General features: G+C 51.8%; 1 protein-coding gene across 37 annotated transcripts in view; it reads left to right on the top strand.

Moving 5' to 3' along the window:
* The window catches only part of LOC129525065 (rho guanine nucleotide exchange factor 7-like), a 241,280-nt gene that overhangs the window by 78,218 nt on the left and 142,306 nt on the right, over positions 1-20,756 (top strand). For 29 of the 37 annotated variants that reach the window (XR_010135131.1, XR_010135129.1, XR_010135130.1 and 26 more), the window contains 5 exons: positions 5,986-6,176; positions 8,244-8,301; positions 8,395-8,627; positions 10,517-10,574; positions 10,668-10,900. The gene's annotated coding sequence lies outside the window, so the exon portion shown is untranslated. The other 8 variants (XM_063709821.1, XM_063709830.1, XR_010135134.1 and 5 more) reach the window with 6 other exon arrangements.

The raw sequence follows: 20,756 nt of genomic DNA, 5'->3' as shown, positions 1-20,756 counted from the left end.
ATGAAGCCTTAGGAATAATGAATGATTTGCGCAGGCTCACCTGGATATTAAGACTGAGTCAAATGTTGGGTCTGGTCTGACTTTAATGTTTGCTTTGTTCATGAGCACCACATATTGCCTCCCCTATGCAGTTAAGCAGGTAGGTGACAGAAAAGCCCATGTTTGTCTCTACTCACACACTTCTGACTGAATGTATGTATGGAGTTTCTACACCAAATTCTTCAGTGCTCTGGATATTAACTGGGTATCCCATGACTTTATTCTGACACTACCTGGAGTTAGCACAGACCCCACAAGTTAGGGGCTCAGTCCCACGAGGCCATCCTCACTTCAGATGCCAATGGCAAGTCCTAAGTTGTCACCATACTTTTGACCAACCTGTTACCAATCGGGGGTTCCCATAACTGTCTTCTTGGGTTTAATAATTTGCTAGAACAGTTTACGGAACTCAGAAAAACAGTTTATTTTCTTTTTTTCTGAGAGAGAGGGTCTTATTTTGTTGCCCAGGCTGGTGTGCAATGGTGCAGTCATAGCTCATTGCAGCCTTGATTGTCTGGGCTCCAGTGGTTCTCCCACCTCAGGCTCCCTAGTAGCTGAGACTACATGCCTGCACCACCACATCTGGCTAGTTTCTTTTATTTTTTGTATAGATGGGGTCTTGTTGTGTTGGCCAGGCTGGCCACAAATTCCTGGTCTCAAGTGATCCTCCCACCTCAGCCTCTGAAAGTGCTGGGATTACAGATGTGAGCCACCACATCTGGCCAGTTCATTTCCTATTACTGGTTCATTGTGAAGGATACATCTCAGAAACAGTCAATGAAAGAGACGTGCATGCTGGATGCAGTGGCTCATGCCTGTAATCTCAGCACTTTGGGAGGCCAAGGTGGGAGGATCGCTTAAACTCAGGAGTTTGAGACCAGCCTGGGCAACATGGTGAAAACCTGTCTCTATAAAAAATTAAAAAATAATAATAATAACCGGTGTGGTGTTGTGCACCTAGAGTTCCAACTACTGGGGAAGCTGAGATGAGAGGATACCTTGAGCTGGGGACTGGGGAGGCTTAGGTTACAGTAAGCTGAGATTGTGCCACTGCACTCTAGTTTGGACAAAAGAGCCTGATACTGTCTCAAAAAAAAGAAAGATACCCAGGGCAAGTTAAGTTCGGAGGGGCACAGAGCTCCCATGCCCTCTGTTGAACATGCGACCCCCCCAGCATCTCCTGTGTCCAGCAACCCTGAAAGCTCTGCAAACCCCGTTCAGGGTGTTTATGGAGGCTTTATTATGCAAGCATGATTGATAAAATCTTTGGCTGTTGGTGATTAAGTCGGTCTCCAGCCCCTCTTCCTCCTGGAGTTCAGTGCATGAGGCTGAAAGTTCCAAGCCTCTTACCATGTGGTTGCGTGGTAATCAGCCCTCCTCTTGAAAAAATTTAGGAGCTTGCAGTCACCCAGTCATCTCAACAACATCCCCAAATGCATTCTTACCATGCTGGAGATCCCAAAGTTCTTAGAGGCTCTTGTGTTAGAAACCTGGGACCAAGACCAAATATTAAAACAAAAGATGTTCCTGTCACATCTATCACTGAGGTCTTTGTAAGAGCTTTAGAAGCTCTGTGCCACGAACCAGGGACAGAGATTAAGTATATATTTCTTTTCTTGTTTTTGAGACAGAATCTCCTGTGTCATCCAGGCTGGAGTGCAGTGATGTGATCATAGCTCACTATAGCTTTGGCCTCCTGAGATCAGGCAATCCTCCCATCCCAACCTCCCAAGTAGCTAGGACTACACATGCATGTCACCCATGCCCAGCTCATTTTTGTAGAGTCAGAGTTTCACCATGGTGGCCAGGTTGGCCGTGTTGGCCAGATGGGGTCTTCTTTTGTTGCCCAGGCCGGCCACAAATTCCTGGGCTCAAGTGATCCTCCCACCTCGTCCTTGTAGAGATGAGATTGAGTTATGTCGTCCAGGCTGACCTCAAACTCCTGGGCTAAATCGATTGTCTCACCTCAGCCTCTCAAGGAGCTGGGACTACAGGCGCATACCACCATGTCGGGCTAATATTTATTTTTATTTTTTTCTAGAGGTGGGATGTCTCACTGTGTTTTTCATGCTAGTTTCAAACTTCGGGCCTCAAGTGTTCCTCCTGCCTTGACCTCCCAAAGTGTTGGGATTCTGGGTGGGAGCCACCATGCCCAGCAATCACAAGGGTCTTTATAAAAGACAGTAGGAGATTCAGAATTGGAGCAGGAGATGTGGTGATGAAAGCAGAGGTAAGAGAGGGAGATTTGAAGATGCTTCACCTCTGGCTTTGAAGATGGAGTCAGGGGCCATGATCCAAGGAATGGGGGTGGCTTCTAGAAGCTGGAAAAGCCAAGGGAACATATTAGAGTCTCCAGAAGGAATGCAGCCCTGCTGACACCTTCACTTTAGCCTTAATAGACCTAGTTTGGGTTTCTGGCCCCTAGAACTGTAAGATGGTAGATTTGTGGTGCTTTAAGCCACTAAATGTAGGAAACTGCAAACTATGTTGCAGCAGCAAGAAGAAATGAACATGAAGCCAGGCATGATGGCTCATGCCGGTAATCCCAGCACTTTAGGAATTTAGGCAGGAGGATCACTTGAGGCCGGGAGTTCAAGACCAGTCTGGGCAACATAGTAAGACCTTGTCTCTACAAAAAATGAAAAAATTGGCCAGGCATGGTGGCTCACGCCTGTAATTCCAGCACTTTGGGAGGCCGAAGCGGGCAGATTACCTGAGGTCAGGAGTTCGACACCAGCCTGGCCAACATTGTGAAACCCCGGCTCTACTAAAAATACAAAAATTAGCTGGGCGTGGTGGCACACACCTGTAATCCCAGCTACTTGGAAGGCTGAGGCAGGAGAATCACTTGAATCTGGGAGGTGGAGGTTGCAGTGAGCCGGGATCGCACCGTTGCACTACAGCCTGGGCAAGAAGAGTGAAACTCTGTCTCAAAATAAAATAAAATAAAATACTAAAAAATTTAGCCAGGCATGGTGGCATGAACCTGGAGTCCCAGGTACTCGGGAGGCTGAGGTGGGAGGATCGCTTGAGCCTGGAAATTTGAGGTTGCAGTGAGCTGTGATTTCGCCACTGCACTCCAGCCTTGGTGACAGTGAGATCTTGAAAAAAAGAAAGAAGAAAGTAAAGAAAGAAGAAATGAGCATGGTGGGCATGGGGACAGATGGCAATGTTAAATAGAATGGTCAGGGGTGGCCTCCTAAGTGAAAATTGAGTAAAGATTTGAAGGAGGGGAAGGAGGTGGCCAAGGTGCTGAGGGAAGAGGATTGTAGGCAGAAACAATAGAATAAACTGTCTGAGGTGTGTCTCTGGCTCTGGAAGGAGGCCCATGGAGCAGATGGAGAGAGGAAGAGAATTAGGGGAGGGAGCCAGGGAGTTGCTGGGTGGGGATCAGTACAGATCACATAAGCCCTGGGAGGTTATTGGTGGGGCTTTGGCTTTTACTCTGACTCAGATGGGAACTGCGGGAGGGTTCTGAGCAGAGAGGCGACCTGATCTGTCTCCCGATTTAAAAGCATTCTCTGGCTGCTGAGTTGAGAAAGACTGTGGGAAGATGTGATAGAAGCATGGGGGCCAAGCTTTGGCAACATCCAGGCGGGAGATGATGGTGGTCCTGACCAGGGTCGTGGTGGTGTTGAGAGATGGTCAGAGGGGAGAAGTAGGGGAGGAGGCCAGGGAGTTGCTGGGTGGGGATCTTTAGTAGATGTCGAAGACAATCAACAGGATTTCCTGACAGACTGGATATGGGGTGTGAGAGAAGGCAGCGGTCAAGGTTGAGTTTGATTGTTACTGAAATTATTAAGTAATTTTAAAAAACACTACTGCCTTTCCCAATCCTACCAAGTATGGGATGCTAGATTAAAGAAATCTCTTCAGGCTCATTGCAATGGCTCATGCCTGTAGTCCCAGCTCTTTGGTAAGCAGAGGTGCGAGTATCTTTTAAGGGCAGGTGTTCAAGACCAGCCTGGACAACACAGCAAGATCTGCTCTTTACAAAAATATTTTTCAACATTAAATAAATGTAGCTAGGCATGGTGATGTGTACTTGTAGTTTCAGCTACTCAGGAGGCTGAAGTGGGCAGATCTCTTGAGGTCAGGAGTTTGAGGCCAGCTTGGGCAACATAGCAAGAACCCTCACTCTACAAAAAAGTTAAAAAAATAACCAGGCATGGTGACACTCAACTGTACTAGCAGCTACTGGGGAACTGAGGCAGGAAGATGGCTTGAGCCCAGGAGGTCGAGGCTGCAGCGAGCTGTAAATGCACAGCTGCACTCCAGTCTGGGTGACAGAGCAGTACCTGTCTCCCAATACAAATAAAAATACAAGTAAAATAATATCTCAAGTCAGAGCCTTTTGGCTCTGCAGCCCTTGCAACCCCTCAGCCGTGCAGTGGGGTTTGCGTCGCTGGGAATGAGGAGACCCCTGCCCGGTGTTGTTGCCTGACTAATCAGGGTTTTAAAACATACATTAATCGGGGTGGGCGCGGTGGCTCACACCTGTAATCCCAGCAATTAGGGAGACCCAGGCGGGTGGATCACCTGAGGTCAAGAGTTCAAGACCAGCCTTGCCAACATGGTGAAACTCCTTCTCTACAAAGAAAATACAATAATTAGCTGCACATGGTAGTGGACTCCTGTAATCCCAGCTACTTGGGAGGCTGAGGTAGGAGAATCACTCGAACCTGCGGGGCGGAGGTTGCAATGAGCTGAGATTGAGCCACTTCACTCCAGCCTCGGCAAAAGAACAAGACTTTGTCTCAAAGAAAAAAAAGTATTATATCAACATGTAATGGTTTTATTATTAATATGTAATGAATATTAAATATTTTTAAAATCTTATATCAACATGTAATGGCTTTAATATGTGATGAATAATATTTAAAAATTTGGGTCTTATTTTCTAGTTTTAATATAATTATCTACAGAAAGAAATAGTCGTAGAGATCTTCAATAAAGTTAAAAAAGGTAAAGGGATGTTAGACCCCAAAAGATTGAGAATTTCTAGTTTACAAATATTCAGACTAAGCCACACACAGCTTGCTACTTGAACTACTTTTTTTCTTTGTTTTTTATTTTAGGAGATGGGGTCTCACCCTGTCACCCAGGCTTGAGTACAGTAGTGCTATCACAGCTCACTGCAGCCTTGAACTCCTGGGCTAAGGGTACTCCAACCTGAGCCTCCTGAGTAGCTAGGACTGTAGGTATACATGACGATACTTGGCTAATTTTTAAATTGTTTTGCAGACATGGGGTCTCACTTTGTTGGCCAGGCTGGTGTCAAACTAATGGCCTCAAGTGACCCTTCCACCCCTGCCTCCCATCCTCGAGGTATGTGCCACCACAAGGAGCACTTGTTCAATTTTCTAAAGAAAAAATTTCTAAAGTAAGGCTGTGGGATGATGGCAGGAAGATAAAAGAAAAACAGAAGAATAAGTTAAAATGACTTATTCACACATATTCTTTTGACAGCAAGAAGAACTGTTAGTATATACATTGCTTACAAACAAACAAACGGCAGATAAACAATGTTGTATAGGAACTTCAACACACACTGTACAATATTCCCACTTTGCTGACATAAGTTATGGAAATTTCGTGGTTTACTTGAGTGTCGCTACCAGTGTTTTGCTTCTCTGATTTTTATCAACTTCCTCATCTGTTAACTTCTCTCCAAGGTATGTCATGTCACGACATACTGCCGCTGCACGAACACGACCAGTGTCTTCCTATTAAACATGTAGAATGCTTTCCTAATTTCTCTTTTTACTCTCTGTCTTTGTGTTCTGCATTTTCCTTACTTTTGTTGTCAGAAACTCCAGAAAGTCAGTCGTACTAATTTATCACGATTTGCTTTATTAATTTATACTTTGCTTATATGGAATTTTGCCCAACAGACCTCATTACAATTTCTAACCTGTTTTATTTTGTTTTTTTTTTCTGAGACAGGGTCTCTCTCTGTTGTCCAAGGCTGGAGGGTAGTAGTGCTATCGCAGCTGACTGCAGCCTCAACCTTCCAGGCTGAAGCGATCCTCCCATCTCAACCTCCCACGTGGCTGAGACTACAGGTGCTTGCCACTATGCCCAACTAATATTTGGAATTTTCGTATACGTGGATTCCAGAGGGGTGACAGCGAAACGTGAGTAAGCATGGATTTTGGTATATGCAGAGATGGGGGGCTGGAACTAATTCTGTATACTGAGGGACGACGACTGTATATGTTTTTACAATTACGCTGTAGGATACATACTGTTGCATAGCCTTGAAAATAACAATTTTTAATTGAGCGGAATAATAATAATAATATTGCTAAAAGTAGCAGCTGGCCAGGTGTGGTGGCTCACACTGGTAATCGCAACACTTTGGGAGGCTGAGGCAGGAGGATGGCTTGAGGCCAAGAGTTTGCGATAGGCCTTGGAAACAAAGGGGGAGTCACCATCCCTACAGAAAAATACACGAATTAGCCTAGTGTGGTGGCACGTTCCTGTAGTCCCAGCTACTTGGGAGGCTGAGGTGGGAGGATCACTTGAGCCCAGGGAGGCTGAGACTGCAGTGAGTCATGATCAGGCCTCTGCACTGCAGCCTGGGTGACAGAGTGAGACCCTGTCTCAAAACAACAAAAAAGTAGCAGCTAACATCAACTGACCTTTTATACCAGGTGCCTATTGATACCATGGTTTAATTTCTTAGAACTGTTTCTTATTTCACTTACCAACTCTGTCTTCAGTTACTCCCAGATTTTTACTGTGTGTGTGCAGATGACCTTTTGTTTAGATTGAATTGTCTCCCCAGAAGTAAGATTACTGTGAGTCATGGTGAATGGACATTCTCATTACCCTTGATGTAAATTGACAGGGTTTTGGGTGCCTCCCAGCTATACTCTTAGCACTTTGGGAGGCTAAGAGAGGAGGATTGCTTGAGGCCAAGAGTTGGAGGAGGCAGTATGGCAGTATGGTGAGACCCTGTCTCCATTATTTTAAAAAATTGACAGGCTTTACCCGGGAAGGCTTATACACAATGTAAACACCCCTCATAGTATAAGAAAGTGCCCATTTCACTGCACCTTTGCCAGCACAGGGTATTATAATTTAGTAAGTCATTTTTTGTTTGATTATTTTAAATAGACAAAAGACCTCATGTTACTTTACTTGTCACATTTCAACATCTTTCCTCAGCTTATTGGCTCTATTTCTTTTCTGTCTGTAAATGGTTTTTGTTGTTTTGTTCTTTGAGACAGGGTCTTGCTCTGTCACCAGGCTGGACTGTAGTGGCATAATCATGCCTTGCTGCAGCCTTGACCTCCCAGGCTCAAACTTCAGCATTCCGAGTAGCTGGGACTACAAGTGTGCACCACCACTCCCAGCTAACTTTTTTCTTTTTTTTGGATAGAGACAGGGTCTCACTGTGTTGTCCAGACCGGTCTCCAGCTCCTGGCCTTAAGCAATCCTCGTGCATTAGCTTCTCAAATTGCTGGAATTTCAGGCATGAGCCACCATGCCTGGCCTGGGCTAGTCCTGTATTCTCTAGAGTTCTCTTTACTTTGTGCTAGCCAATCTCTCATTATGCTGTTCACCTGTTATAATGAATAATTCTCCGTATTAAATTTTACCACTTTAAACTTTTGAGTGGTTTATGCTTCCTGATTGGACTCTGACTAATATGTTAGGAAGGGTCCCAGGAGATAAACCCACACAGATGGGATTTGGGCATAGGTTTGGTTTCCCAGGGGGCAGTGCTGAGCTCTTTGCCAGTGGGAAATGGGATGCTGGTGATTTCCAGGAAGTGACCTCACAATGACTCAAGCTACCACTTACTGTTGATTGTGACGAAATGCCAGCTGAGGCACATGCCTTGGGAGCTAAGTGGTTGCTGCCCTTGACCACTATGAAGACTGGTGTGGGTAGGGTCGCTTTGGATGCACTTGAGCAGGGGTCCCCAACCCCTGAGCCATGGAGCCGTAAGGAGCCACAGAGCAGGAGGTGAGTGGTGTCGAGTGAGGGAGTGAGGGAAGCTTCGTCTGTATTTACAGCCACTCCCCTTTGCTCACATTCCCGCCTGAGCTCCACCTTCTCAGATGAGCAGCAGCATTAGATTCTCATAGGAGAACGCACCCTGCTGTGAACCGTGCATGTGAGGGATCTAGGTTGCGCTGTCCTTATGAGAATCTAATACCTATTGATCTGTCACTTTCTCCCATCACGCTCAGGTGGGACCATCCAGTTTCAGGAAGACGAGCTTGACACGCCCACTGATTCTACATTATGGTGAGTTCTATAATTATTTTATTATATATTACAGTGTAATAATGGAAATGAAGTGCCTAATAAACGTAAATGTGCTTAAATCTTTTGGCCCAGCTCCTACCTCCCGGCAGCCTCGCCAGGCCCAGAACTCTCTCCAGTCAGCCTCTACAGACCAAGCTCATGACTCACAATGGCCTATTGAGGCCCATACCCTACCTCACGGCAGTCTCCGCAGATGAGCCTCCTGCCTCACAACAGCCTCCACAGGCACAGCTCCATCGTTACAATGGCCTCTTTAGACCCAGCCCCTGCCTCCCAGCCTTCTCTCCAGGCCCTGAACTTTCTCCGTAAGTTGAGGTAGCTGGGACTGTAGGTATACATGACGATACTTGGCTAATCTTTAAATTGTTTTGCAGACATGGGGTCTCACTTTGTTGGCCAGGCTGGTGTCAAACTAATGGCCTCAAGTGACCCTTCCACCCCTGCCTCCCATCCTCGAGGTATGTGCCACCACAAGGGGCACTTGTTCAATTTTCTAAAGAAAAAATTTCTAAAGTAAGGCTGTGGGATGATGGCAGGAAGATAAAAGAAAAACAGAAGAATAAGTTAAAATGACTTATTCACACATATTCTTTTGACAGCAAGAAGAACTGTTAGTATATACATTCCTTACAAACAAACAAACGGCAGATAAACAATGTTGTATAGGAACTTCAACACACACTGTACAATATTCCCACTTTGCTGACATAAGTTATGGAAATTTCGTGGTTTCCTTGAGTGTCGCTACCAGTATCTTGCTTCTCTGATGATTTTTATCAACTTCCTCATCTGTTAACTTCTCTCCAAAGTATGTCATGTCACGACATACTGCCGCTGCATGAACACGGCCAGTGTCTTCCTATTAAACATGTAGAATGCTTTCCTAATTTCTCTTTTTACTCTCTGTCTTTGTGTTCTGCATTTTCCTTACTTTTATTGTCAGAAACTCCAGAAAGTCAATCGTACTAATTTATCAAGATTTGCTTTATTAATTTATAATATGCTTATATGGAATTTTGCCCAACAGACCTCATTACAATTTGGGCCAGGGCCCAGGGTTAGGGTTGTTTTAGGGTCAGGGCCAGGGCCCAAAGTTAGGGTTGTTTTAGGGTCAGGGCCCAGGGTTAGGGTTTTAGGCTCAGGGCCAGGGCCCAGGGTTAGGGTTTTAGGCTCAGGGCCAGGGCCCAGGGTTAGGGTTTTAGGCTCAGGGCCAGGGCCCAGGGTTTGGGTTTTAGGGTCAGGTCCAGGGCCCAGGGTTAGGGTTTTAGGCTCAGGGCCAGGGCCCAGGGTTAGGGTTTTATGCTCGGGGCCAGGGCCCAGGGTTAGGGTTTTAGGGTCAGGGCCAGGGCCCAGGGTTAGGGTTTTAGGCTCAGGGCCAGGGCCCAGGGTTAGGGTTTTAGGATCAGTGCCAGGGCCCAGGGTTAGGGTTTTAGGGTCAGGTCCAGGGCCCAGGGTTAGGGTTTTAGGTTTAGGGCCAGTGCCCAGGGTTAGGGTTTTAGGGTCAGGGCCTGGGCCCAGGGTTAGGGTTTTAGGGTCAGGGCCAGGGCCCAGGGTTAGGGTTTTAGGCTCAGGGCCAGGGCCCAGGGTTAGGGTTTTAGGGTCCGGGCCTGGGCCCAGGGTTAGGTTTTTAGGGTCAGGGCCCAGGGTTAGGGTTTTAGGGTCAGGGCCCAGGGTTAGGGTTTTAGGGTCAGGACCCAGGGTTAGGGTTTTAGGGTCATGGCCCAGGGTTAGGGTTTTAGGGTCAGGGCCCAGGGTTAGGGTGATTTCCAGGAAGTGACCTCACAGTGACTCAAGCTACCACTTACTGTTGATTGTGACGAAATGCCAGCTGAGGCACATGCCTTGGGGGCTAAGTGGTTGCTGCCCTTGACTACTATGAAGACTTGTGTGGGAAGGGTCGCTTTGGATGCACTTGAGCAGGGGTCCCCAACCCCTGAGCCATGGAGCCGTAAGGAGCCACACAGCAGGTGAGTGGTGTCGAGTGAGGGAGTGAGGGAAGCTTCGTCTGTATTTACAGCCACTCCCCTTTGCTCACATTCCCGCCTGAGCTCCACCTTCTCAGATGAGCAGCAGCATTAGATTCTCATAGGAGAACGCACCCTGTTGTGAACCGTGCATGTGAGGGATCTAGGTTGCGCTGTTCTTATGAGAATCTAATACCTATTGATCTGTCACTTTCTCCCATCACGCTCAGGTGGGACCATCCAGTTTCAGGAAAACAAGCTTAACACGCCCACTGATTCTACATTATGGTGAGTTCTATAATGATTTTATTATATATTCCAGTGTAATACTGGAAATGAAGTGCCTAATAAATGTAAATGTGCTTAAATCTTTTGGCCCAGCTCCTACCTCCCGGCAGCCTCGCCAGGCCCAGAACTCTCTCCAGTCAGCCTCTACAGACCAAGCTCATGACTCACAATGGCCTATTGAGGCCCATACCCTACCTCACGGCAGTCTCCGCAGATGAGCCTACTGCCTCACAACAGCCTCCACAGGCACAGCTCCATCGTTACAATGGCCTCTTTAGACCCAGCTCCTGCCTCCCAGCCTTCTCTCCAGGCCCTGAACTTTCTCCGTAAGTTGAGGTAGCTGGGACTGTAGGTATACATGACGATACTTGGCTAATCTTTAAATTGTTTTGCAGACATGGGGTCTCACTTTGTTGGCCAGGCTGGTGTCAAACTAATGGCCTCAAGTGACCCTTCCACCCCTGCCTCCCATCCTCGAGGTATGTGCCACCACAAGGGGCACTTGTTCAATTTTCTAAAGAAAAAATTTCTAAAGTAAGGCTGTGGGATGATGGCAGGAAGATAAAAGAAAAACAGAAGAATAAGTTAAAACGACTTATTCACACATATTCTTTTGACAGCAAGAAGAACTTTTAGTATATACATTCCTTACAAACAAACAAACGGCAGATAAACAATGTTGTATAGGAACTTCAACACACACTGTACAATATTCCCACTTTGCTGACATAAGTTATGGAAATTTCGTGGTTTCCTTGAGTGTCGCTACCAGTATCTTGCTTCTCTGATGATTTTTATCAACTTCCTCATCTGTTAACTTCTCTCCAAAGTATGTCATGTCACGACATACTGCCGCTGCACGAATACGGCCAGCGTCTTCCTATTAAACATGTAGAATGCTTTCCTAATTTCTCTTTTTACTCTCTGTCTTTGTGTTCTGCATTTTCCTTACTTTTATTGTCAGAAACTCCAGAAAGTCAATCGTACTAATTTATCACGATTTGCTTTATTAATTTATACTATGCTTATATGGAATTTTGCCCAACAGACCTCATTACTACTTGGGCCAGGGCCCAGGGTTAGGGTTTTATGCTCGGGGCCAGGGCCCAGGGTTAGGGTTTTAGGGTCAGGGCCCAGGGTTAGGGTTGTTTCAGGGTCAGGGCCCAGGGTTAGGGTTTTTTCAGGGTCAGGGCCCAGGGTTAGGGTTGTTTCAGGGTCAGGGCCCAGGGTTAGGGTTGTTTCAGGGTCAGGGCCCAGGGTTAGGGTTGTTTCAGGGTCAGGGCCCAGGGTTAGGGTTGTTTTAGGGTCAGGGCCCAGGGTTAGGGTTGTTATAGGGTCAGTGCCGGGGCCCAGGATTATCGTTCTTTTAGGGTCAGGGGCCAGGGTTAGGGTTGTTTTAGGGTCAGGGCCCAGGATTATTGTTGTTTTAGGGTCAGGGCACAGGATTATGGTTCTTTTAGGGCTAGGGCCCAGGGTTAGGGTTTTAGGCTCAGGGCCAGGGCCCAGGGTTAGGGTTTTAGGCTCAGGGCCAGGGCCCAGGTTTAGTGTTTTAGGCTCAGGGCCAGGGTCCAGTGTTATGGTTGTTTTAGGGTCAGGGCACAGGGTTAGGGCTTTAGGGTCAGGGCCCTGGTCCCAGGGTTAGGGCTTTAGGGTCAGGGCCCGGGGCCCAGGGTTAGGGCTTTAGGACCAGGGCCCGGGGCCCAGGGTTAGGGCTTTAGGGTCAGGGCCCAGGGCCCAGGGTTAGGGCTTTAGGGTCAGGGCCCAGGGTAGGGTTGTTATAGGGTCAGGGCCCAGGGTTAGGGTTGTTATAGGGTCAGGGCCAGGGCCCAGGGTTAGCGTTGTTTTAGGGTCAGGGCCAGGGCCCAGGGTTAGGGTTGTTTTAGGGTCAGGGCCAGGGCCCAAAGTTAGGGTTGTTTTAGGGTCAGGGCCCAGGGTTAGTGTTTTAGGCTCAGGGCCAGGGCCCAGTGTTAGCGTTGTTTTAGGGTCAGGGCCAGGGCCCAGGGCTAGGGTTGTTTTAGGGTCAGGGCCCAGGGTTAGTGTTTTAGGCTCAGGGCCAGGGCCCAGTGTTAGCGTTGTTTTAGGGTCAGGGCCAGGGCCCAGGGTTAGGGTTGTTTTAGGGTCAGGGCCAGGGCCCAGGGCTAGGGGTGTTTTAGGGTCAGGAAAAGGTCCCAAAGTTAGGGTTGTTTTAGGGTCAGGGCCCAGGGTTAGGGTTTTAGGCTCAGGTCCAGGGCCCAGGGTTAGGGTTTTAGGCTCAGTGCCAGGGCCCAGGTTTAGGGTTGTTTTAGGGTCAGGGCCCAGGATTATTGTTGTTTTAGGGTCAGGGCCCAGGATTATGGTTCTTTTAGGGCTAGGGCCCAGGGTTAGGGTTTTAGGCTCAGGGCCAGGGCCCAGGGTTAGGGTTTTAGGCTCAGGGCCAGGGCCCAGGTTTAGTGTTTTAGGCTCAGGGCCAGGGTCCAGTGTTATGGTTGTTTTAGGGTCAGGGCACAGGGTTAGGGCTTTAGGGTCAGGGCCCTGGTCCCAGGGTTAGGGCTTTAGGGTCAGGGCCCGGGGCCCAGGGTTAGGGCTTTAGGACCAGGGCCCGGGGCCCAGGGTTAGGGCTTTAGGGTCAGGGCCCAGGGCCCAGGGTTAGGGCTTTAGGGTCAGGGCCCAGGGTAGGGTTGTTATAGGGTCAGGGCCCAGGGTTAGGGTTGTTATAGGGTCAGGGCCAGGGCCCAGGGTTAGCGTTGTTTTAGGGTCAGGGCCAGGGCCCAGGGTTAGGGTTGTTTTAGGGTCAGGGCCAGGGCCCAAAGTTAGGGTTGTTTTAGGGTCAGGGCCCAGGGTTAGTGTTTTAGGCTCAGGGCCAGGGCCCAGTGTTAGCGTTGTTTTAGGGTCAGGGCCAGGGCCCAGGGCTAGGGTTGTTTTAGGGTCAGGGCCCAGGGTTAGTGTTTTAGGCTCAGGGCCAGGGCCCAGTGTTAGCGTTGTTTTAGGGTCAGGGCCAGGGCCCAGGGTTAGGGTTGTTTTAGGGTCAGGGCCAGGGCCCAGGGCTAGGGGTGTTTTAGGGTCAGGAAAAGGTCCCAAAGTTAGGGTTGTTTTAGGGTCAGGGCCCAGGGTTAGGGTTTTAGGCTCAGGTCCAGGGCCCAGGGTTAGGGTTTTAGGCTCAGTGCCAGGGCCCAGGTTTAGGGTTGTTTTAGGGTCAGGGCCAGGGCCCAGGTTTAGGGTTGTTTTAGGGTCATGGCCAGGGCCCAGGGTTAGGGTTGTTATAGGATCAAGGCCAGTGCCCAGGGTTAGGGTTGTTTTAGGGTCAGGGCCAGGGCCCAGGGTTAGGGTTGTTTTAGGGTCACGGCCCAGGGTTAGGGTTGTTTTAGGGTCAGGGCCCAGGGTTAGGGTTTTTTTAGGGTAAGGGCCCAGGCTTAGGGTTGTTTTAGGGTCAGGGCCCAGGGTTAGGGTTGTTTTAGGGTCAGGGCCCAGGGTTAGGGTTTTAGGGTCAGGGCCCAGGGCCCAGGGTTAGGGATTTTGGGTCAGGGCCCAGGGCCCAGGGTTAGGGTTTTAGGGTCAGGGCCCAGGGCCCAGGGTTAGGGTTTTAGGGTCAGGGCCCAGGGCCCAGGGTTAGGGTTTTAGGGTCAGGGCCCAGAGCCCAGGGTTAGGGTTTTAGGGTCAGGTTCCAGGGTTAGGGTTTTAGGGTCAGGGCCCAGGGCCCAGGGTTAGGGTTTTAGGGTCAGGGCCCAGGGCCCAGGGTTAGGGTTTTAGGGTCAGGGCCCAGGGCCCAGGGTTAGGGTTGTTTTAGTGTTAGGGCCCAGGGTTGGGGTTGTTTTAGGGTCAGGGCCCAGGTGCAGGGTTGTTTTACTGTCAGGGCCCAGGGTTAGGGTTGTTTTAGGGTCAGGGCCCTGGGTTACGGTTGTTTTAGGGTCAGGGCACAGGGTTAGGGCTTTAGGGTCAGGGCCCTGGTCCCAGGGTTAGGGCTTTAGGGTCAGGGCCCGGGGCCCAGGGTTAGGGCTTTAGGACCAGGGCCCGGGGCCCAGGGTTAGGGCTTTAGGGTCAGGGCCCAGGGTTAGGGTTGTTATAGGGTCAGGCCCCAGGGTTAGGGTTGTTATAGCGTCAGGTCCAGGGCCCAGGGTTAGCGTTGTTTTAGGGTCAGGGCCAGGGCCCAGGGTTAGGGTTGTTTTATGGTCAGGGCCCTGGGTTACGATTGTGTTAGGGTCAGGGCCCAGGGTTAGGGTTGTTTTAGGGTCAGGGCCCAGGGTTAGGGTTGTTTTAGTGTCAGGGCCAGGGCCCAGGGTTAGGGTTGTTTTAGGTTCAGGGCCAGGGCCCAAAGTTAGGGTTGTTTTAGGTTCAGGGCCCAGGGTTAGGGTTTTGGACTCAGGTCCAGGGCCCAGGGTTAGGGTTTTAGGCTCAGGGCCAGGGCCCAGGTTTAGGGTTGTTTTCGGGTCAGGGCCAGGGCCCAGGGTTAGGGTAGTTTTAGGGTCATGGCCAGGTCCCAGGGTTAGGGTTGCTTTAGGGTCAGTGCCGGGGCCCAGGATTATCGTTCTTTTAGGGTCAGGGGCCAGGGTTAGGGTTGTTTTAGGGTCAGGGCCCAGGGTTAGGGTTGTTTTAGGGTCAGGGCCCAGGATTATTGTTGTTTTAGGGTCAGGGCCCAGGATTATGGTTCTTTTAGGGCTAGGGCCCAGGGTTAGGGTTTTAGGCTCAGGGCCAGGGCCCAGGGTTAGGGTTTTAGGCTCAGGGCCAGGGCCCAGGTTTAGTGTTTTAGGCTCAGGGCCAGGGTCCAGTGTTATGGTTGTTTTAGGGTCAGGGCACAGGGTTAGGGCTTTAGGGTCAGGGCCCTGGTCCCAGGGTTAGGGCTTTAGGGTCAGGGCCCGGGGCCCAGGGTTAGGGCTTTAGGACCAGGGCCCGGGGCCCAGGGTTAGGGCTTTAGGGTCAGGGCCCAGGGCCCAGGGTTAGGGCTTTAGGGTCAGGGCCCAGGGTAGGGTTGTTATAGGGTCAGGGCCCAGGGTTAGGGTTGTTATAGGGTCAGGGCCAGGGCCCAGGGTTAGCGTTGTTTTAGGGTCAGGGCCAGGGCCCAGGGTTAGGGTTGTTTTAGGGTCAGGGCCAGGGCCCAAAGTTAGGGTTGTTTTAGGGTCAGGGCCCAGGGTTAGTGTTTTAGGCTCAGGGCCAGGGCCCAGTGTTAGCGTTGTTTTAGGGTCAGGGCCAGGGCCCAGGGTTAGGGTTGTTTTAGTGTCAGGGCCAGGGCCCAGGGCTAAGGGTGTTTTAGGGTCAGGAAAAGGTCCCAAAGTTAGGGTTGTTTTAGGGTCAGGGCCCAGGGTTAGGGTTTTAGGCTCAGGTCCAGGGCCCAGGGTTAGGGTTTTAGGCTCAGTGCCAGGGCCCAGGTTTAGGGTTGTTTTAGGGTCAGGGCCAGGGCCCAGGTTTAGGGTTGTTTTAGGGTCATGGCCAGGGCCCAGGGTTAGGGTTGTTATAGGATCAAGGCCAGTGCCCAGGGTTAGGGTTGTTTTAGGGTCAGGGCCAGGGCCCAGGGTTAGGGTTGTTTTAGGGTCAGGGCCAGGGCCCAGGGTTAGGGTTGTTTTAGGGTCATGGCCCAGGGTTAGGGTTGTTTTAGGGTCAGGGCCCAGGGTTAGGGTTTTTTTAGGGTAAGGGCCCAGGCTTTGGGTTGTTTTAGGGTCAGGGCCCAGGGTTAGGGTTGTTTTAGGGTCAGGGCCCAGGGTTAGGGTTGTTTTAGCGTCAGGGCCCAGGGCCCAGGGTTAGGGATTTTGGGTCAGGGCCCAGGGCCCAGGGTTAGGGTTTTAGGGTCAGGGCCCAGGGCCCAGGGTTTGGGTTTTAGGGTCAGGGCCCAGGGCCCAGGGTTAGGGTTTTAGGGTCAGGGCCCAGAGCCCAGGGTTAGGGTTTTAGGGTCAGGTTCCAGGGTTAGGGTTTTAGGGTCAGGGCCCAGGGCCCAGGGCCCAGGGTTAGGGTTTTAGGGTCAGGGCCCAGGGCCCAGGGTTAGGGTTTTAGGGTCAGGGCCCAGGGCCCAGGGTTAGGGTTGTTTTAGTGTTAGGGCCCAGGGTTGGGGTTGTTTTAGGGTCAGGGCCCAGGTGCAGGGTTGTTTTACTGTCAGGGCCCAGGGTTAGGGTTGTTTTAGGGTCAGGTCCCTGGGTTACGGTTGTTTTAGGGTCAGGGCACAGGGTTAGGGCTTTAGGGTCAGGGCCCTGGTCCCAGGGTTAGGGCTTTAGGGTCAGGGCCCGGGGCCCAGGGTTAGGGCTTTAGGACCAGGGCCCGGGGCCCAGGGTTAGGGCTTTAGGGTCAGGGCCCAGGGTTAGGGTTGTTATAGGGTCAGGCCCCAGGGTTAGGGTTGTTATAGCGTCAGGTCCAGGGCCCAGGGTTAGCGTTGTTTTAGGGTCAGGGCCAGGGCCCAGGGTTAGGGTTGTTTTATGGTCAGGGCCCTGGGTTACGATTGTGTTAGGGTCAGGGCCCAGGGTTAGGGTTGTTTTAGGGTCAGGGCCCAGGGTTAGGGTTGTTTTAGTGTCAGGGCCAGGGCCCAGGGTTAGGGTTGTTTTAGGGTCAGGGTCCAGGGTTAGGGTTGTTTTAGGTTCAGGTCCCAGGGTTAGGGTTGTTTTAGGGTCAGGGCCCAGGGTTAGGGTTGTTTTAGGGTCAGGGTCCAAGGTTAGGGTTGTTTTAGGGTCAGGGCCCAGGGTGAGGGTTGTTTTCGGGTCAGGGCCAGGGCCCAGGTTTAGGGTTGTTTTAGGGTCAGGGTCAGGGCCAGGGCCCAGGGTTAAGGTTGTTTAGGGTCAGGGCCAGGGCCCAAAGTTAGGGTTCTTTTAGGGTCAGGGCCCATGGTTAGGGTTTTAGACTCAGGTCCAGGACCCAGGGTTAGGGTTTTAGGCTCAGGGCCAGGGCCCAGGGTTAGGGTTGCTTTAGGGTCAGGGCCAGGGCCCAGGGTTAGCGTTGTATTAGGGTCAAGTCCAGGACCCAGTGTTAGGGTTGTTTTAGGGTCAGGCAGGGCCAGGGCCCAAAGTTAGGGTTGTTTTAGGGTCAGGGCCCAGGTTTAGTGTTTTAGGCTCAGGTCCAGGGCCCAGGGTTATGGTTTTAGGCTGAGGGCCAGGGCCCAGGTTTAGGGTTGTTTAAGGGTCAGGGCCAGGGCCCAGGGTTATGGTTGTTTTAGGGTCAGGGTCCAGGGTTAAGGTTGTTTTAGGGTCAGGGCCAAGGGTTAGGGTTGTTTTAGGGTCAGGGCCAAGGGTTAGGGTTGTTTTAGGGTCAGGGCCCAGGGTTATGGTTGTTTTAGGGTTAGTGCCCAGGGTTAGGGTTTTAGGCTCAGGGCCAGGGTCCAGGGTTAGGGTTTTAGGCTCAGGGCCAGGGCCTAGGGTTGGGGTTTCAGGCTCAGGGCCAGAGCCCAAGATTAGGGTTTTTGGCTCAGGGCCAGGGCCCAGGGTTAGGGTTTTAGGCTCAGGGCCAGGGCCCATGGTTAGGGTTGTTTTAGGGTCAGGGCCAGGGCCCAGGGTTAGGGTTGTTTTAGGGTCAGGGCCAGGGCCCAGGGCTAGGGGTGTTTTAGGGTCAGGGCCAGGGCCCAGGGTTAGGGATGTTTCAGGGTCAGGGCCAGGGCCCAGGTTTAGCGGTGTTTTAGGGTCAGGGCCAGGGCCCAGGGTTAGGATTGTTTTAGGGTCATGGCCCAGGGTTAGGATTGTTTTAGGGTCAGGGCCCAGGGTTAGGGTTTTAGGCTCAGGGCCAGGGACCAGGGATAGGATTTTAGGCTCAGGGCCAGGGCCCACGTTTAGGGTTTTAGGATCAGGGCCAGGGCCCAGGGGTAGGGTTTTAGGCTGCGGGCCAGGGCCCAGGGTTAGGGTTTTAGGCTCAGGGCCAGGGCCAAGGGTTAGGGTTTTAGGCTAAGGGGCAAGGCCCAGGGATAGGGTTTTAGGCTCAGGGCCAGGGCCCAGGGTTAGAGTTTTAGGCTCTGGGCCAGGGCCCAGGATTAGAGTTTTAGCCTCTGGGCCAGGGCCCAGGGTTAGGGTTGTTTTAGTGTCAGGGCCCAGGGTTAGGGTTGTTTTAGGGTCAGGGCCCAGGGTTATGGTTGTTTTAGGGTCAGGGTCTAGGGTTAGGGTTGTTTTAGGGTTGGGGCCCACGGTTACGGTTTTAGGCTCAGGGCCAGGGCCCAGGGTTAGGGTTTTAGGCTCATGGCCAGGGCCCAGGTTTGGGGTTTCAGGTTCAGGGCCAGAGCCCAAGGTTAGGGTTTTAGGCACAGGGTCAGGGCCCAGGGTTAGGGTTGTTTTAGGGTCAGGGCCCAGGGTTAGGGTGTTTTAGGGTCAGGGCCCAGGGTTAGGGTTGTTTTAGGGACAGGGCCCAGGGTTAGGGATGTTTTAGGGTCAGGGCCAGGGCCCAGGGTTAGGGTTGTTTTACGGTCAGGGCCAGGGCCCAGGGCTAGGGGTGTTTTAGGGTTAGGGCCAGGGCCCAAAGTTAGGGTTGTTGTAGGGTCAGCGCCCAGGGTTAGGGTTTTAGGCTCAGGTCCAGGGCCCAGGGTTAGGATTTTAGGCTCAGGGCCAGGGCCCAGGGTTAGGGATGTTTTAGGGTCAGGGCCAGGGCCCAGGGTTAGGGGTGTTTGAGGGTCAGGGCCAGGGCCCAGGGCTAGGGGTGTTTCAGGGTCAGGGCCAGGGCCCAGGGTTAGGGATGTTTCAGGGTCATGGCCAGGGCCCAGGGTTAGCGGTGTTTTAGGGTCAGGGCCAGGGCCCAGGGTTAGGGTTTTAGGCTCAGGGCCAGGGCCCAGGGATAGGGTTTTAGGGTCAGGGCCCAGGGTTAGGGTTGTTTTAGGGTCAGGGCCCAGGGTTAGGGTTGTTTCAGTGTCAGGGCCCAGGGTTAGGGTTCTTTCAGTGTCACGGCCCAGGGTTAGTGTTGTTTCAGGGTCACGGCCCAGGGTTAGGGTTGTTTTAGGGTCAGGGCCCAGGGTTAGGCTTGTTTTAGGGTCCCGGCCCAGAGTTACGGTTGTTATAGGGTCGGGGCCCAGGGTTAGGCTTGTTTTAGGGTCAGGGCCCTGGGTTAGGGTTGTTTTAGGGTCAGGGCCCTGGGTTACTGTTGTTTTAGGGTCAGGGCCCAGGGTTAGGGTTGTTTTAGGGTCAGGGCCCAGGGATAGGGTGTTTTAGGGTCAGGGCCCAGGGTTAGGGTTGTTTTAGGGACAGGGCCCAGGGTTAGGGTTGTTTTAGGTTCAGGGTCCAGGGTTAGGGTTGTTTTAGGGTCAGGGCCCAGGGTTAGGTTTGTTTTAGGGTCAGGGCCCAGGGTTAGGGTTGTTTTAGGGTCAGGGCCCTGGGTTAGGGTTGTTTTAGGGTCAGGGACCAGGGTTAGGGTTGTATTAGGGTCAGGGCCAGGGCCCAGGTTTATGGTTGTTTTAGGGTCAGTGCCCAGGGTTAGGGTTGTTTTAGGGTCAGGGCCCAGGGTTGGGGTTGTTTTAGGGTCAGAGCCAAGGGTTAGGGTTGTTTTAGGGTTAGGGCCCAGGGTTATGGTTGTTTTAGGGTTAGGGCCCAGTGTCAGGGTTTTAGGCTCAGGGCCAGGGCCCAGGGTTAGGGTTTTAGGCTCAGGGCCAGGGCCCATGGTTAGGGTTGTTTTAGGGTCAGGGCCAGGGCCCAGGGTTAGGGTTGTTTTACGGTCAGGGCCAGGGCCCAGGGCTAGGGGTGTTTTAGGGTGAGGGCCAGGGCCCAAAGTTAGGGTTGTTGTAGGGTCAGCGCCCAGGGTTAGGGTTTTAGGCTCAGGTCCAGGGCCCAGGGTTAGGATTTTAGGCTCAGGGCCAGGGCCCAGGGTTAGGGATGTTTTAGGGTGAGGGCCAGGGCCCAGGGTTAGGGGTGTTTTAGGGTCAGGGCCAGGGCCCAGGGCTAGGGGTGTTTCAGGGTCAGGGCCAGGGCCCAGGATTAGGGATGTTTCAGGGTCATGGCCGGGGCCCAGGGTTAGCGGTGTTTTAGGGTCAGGGCCAGGGCCCAGGGTTCGGGTTGTTTTAGGGTCAGGGCCCAGGGTTAGGATTTTTTTAGCGTCAGGGCCCAGGGTTAGGGTTTTTGGCTCAGGGCCCGGGCCCAGGGATAGGGTTGTAGGCTCAGGGCCAGGGCCCAGGTTTAGGGTTTTAGGATCAGGGCCAGGGCCCAGGGGTAGGGTTTTAGGCTCAGGGCCAAGGCCCAGGGTTAGGGTTTTAGGTTCAGGGCCAGGGCCCAGGGTTAGGGTTTTAGTGTCAGGGGCAGGGCCCAGGGATAGGGTTTTAGGCTCAGGGCC

The sequence above is a fragment of the Gorilla gorilla genome, chromosome 8 (assembly GCF_029281585.2).
Source record: "Gorilla gorilla gorilla isolate KB3781 chromosome 8, NHGRI_mGorGor1-v2.1_pri, whole genome shotgun sequence".
Classification (NCBI taxonomy): Eukaryota; Metazoa; Chordata; class Mammalia; order Primates; family Hominidae; genus Gorilla; species Gorilla gorilla.
The sequence above is the reverse complement of the archived record's forward strand: the minus strand, read 5'-3'. Positions and strand labels throughout refer to the sequence as shown.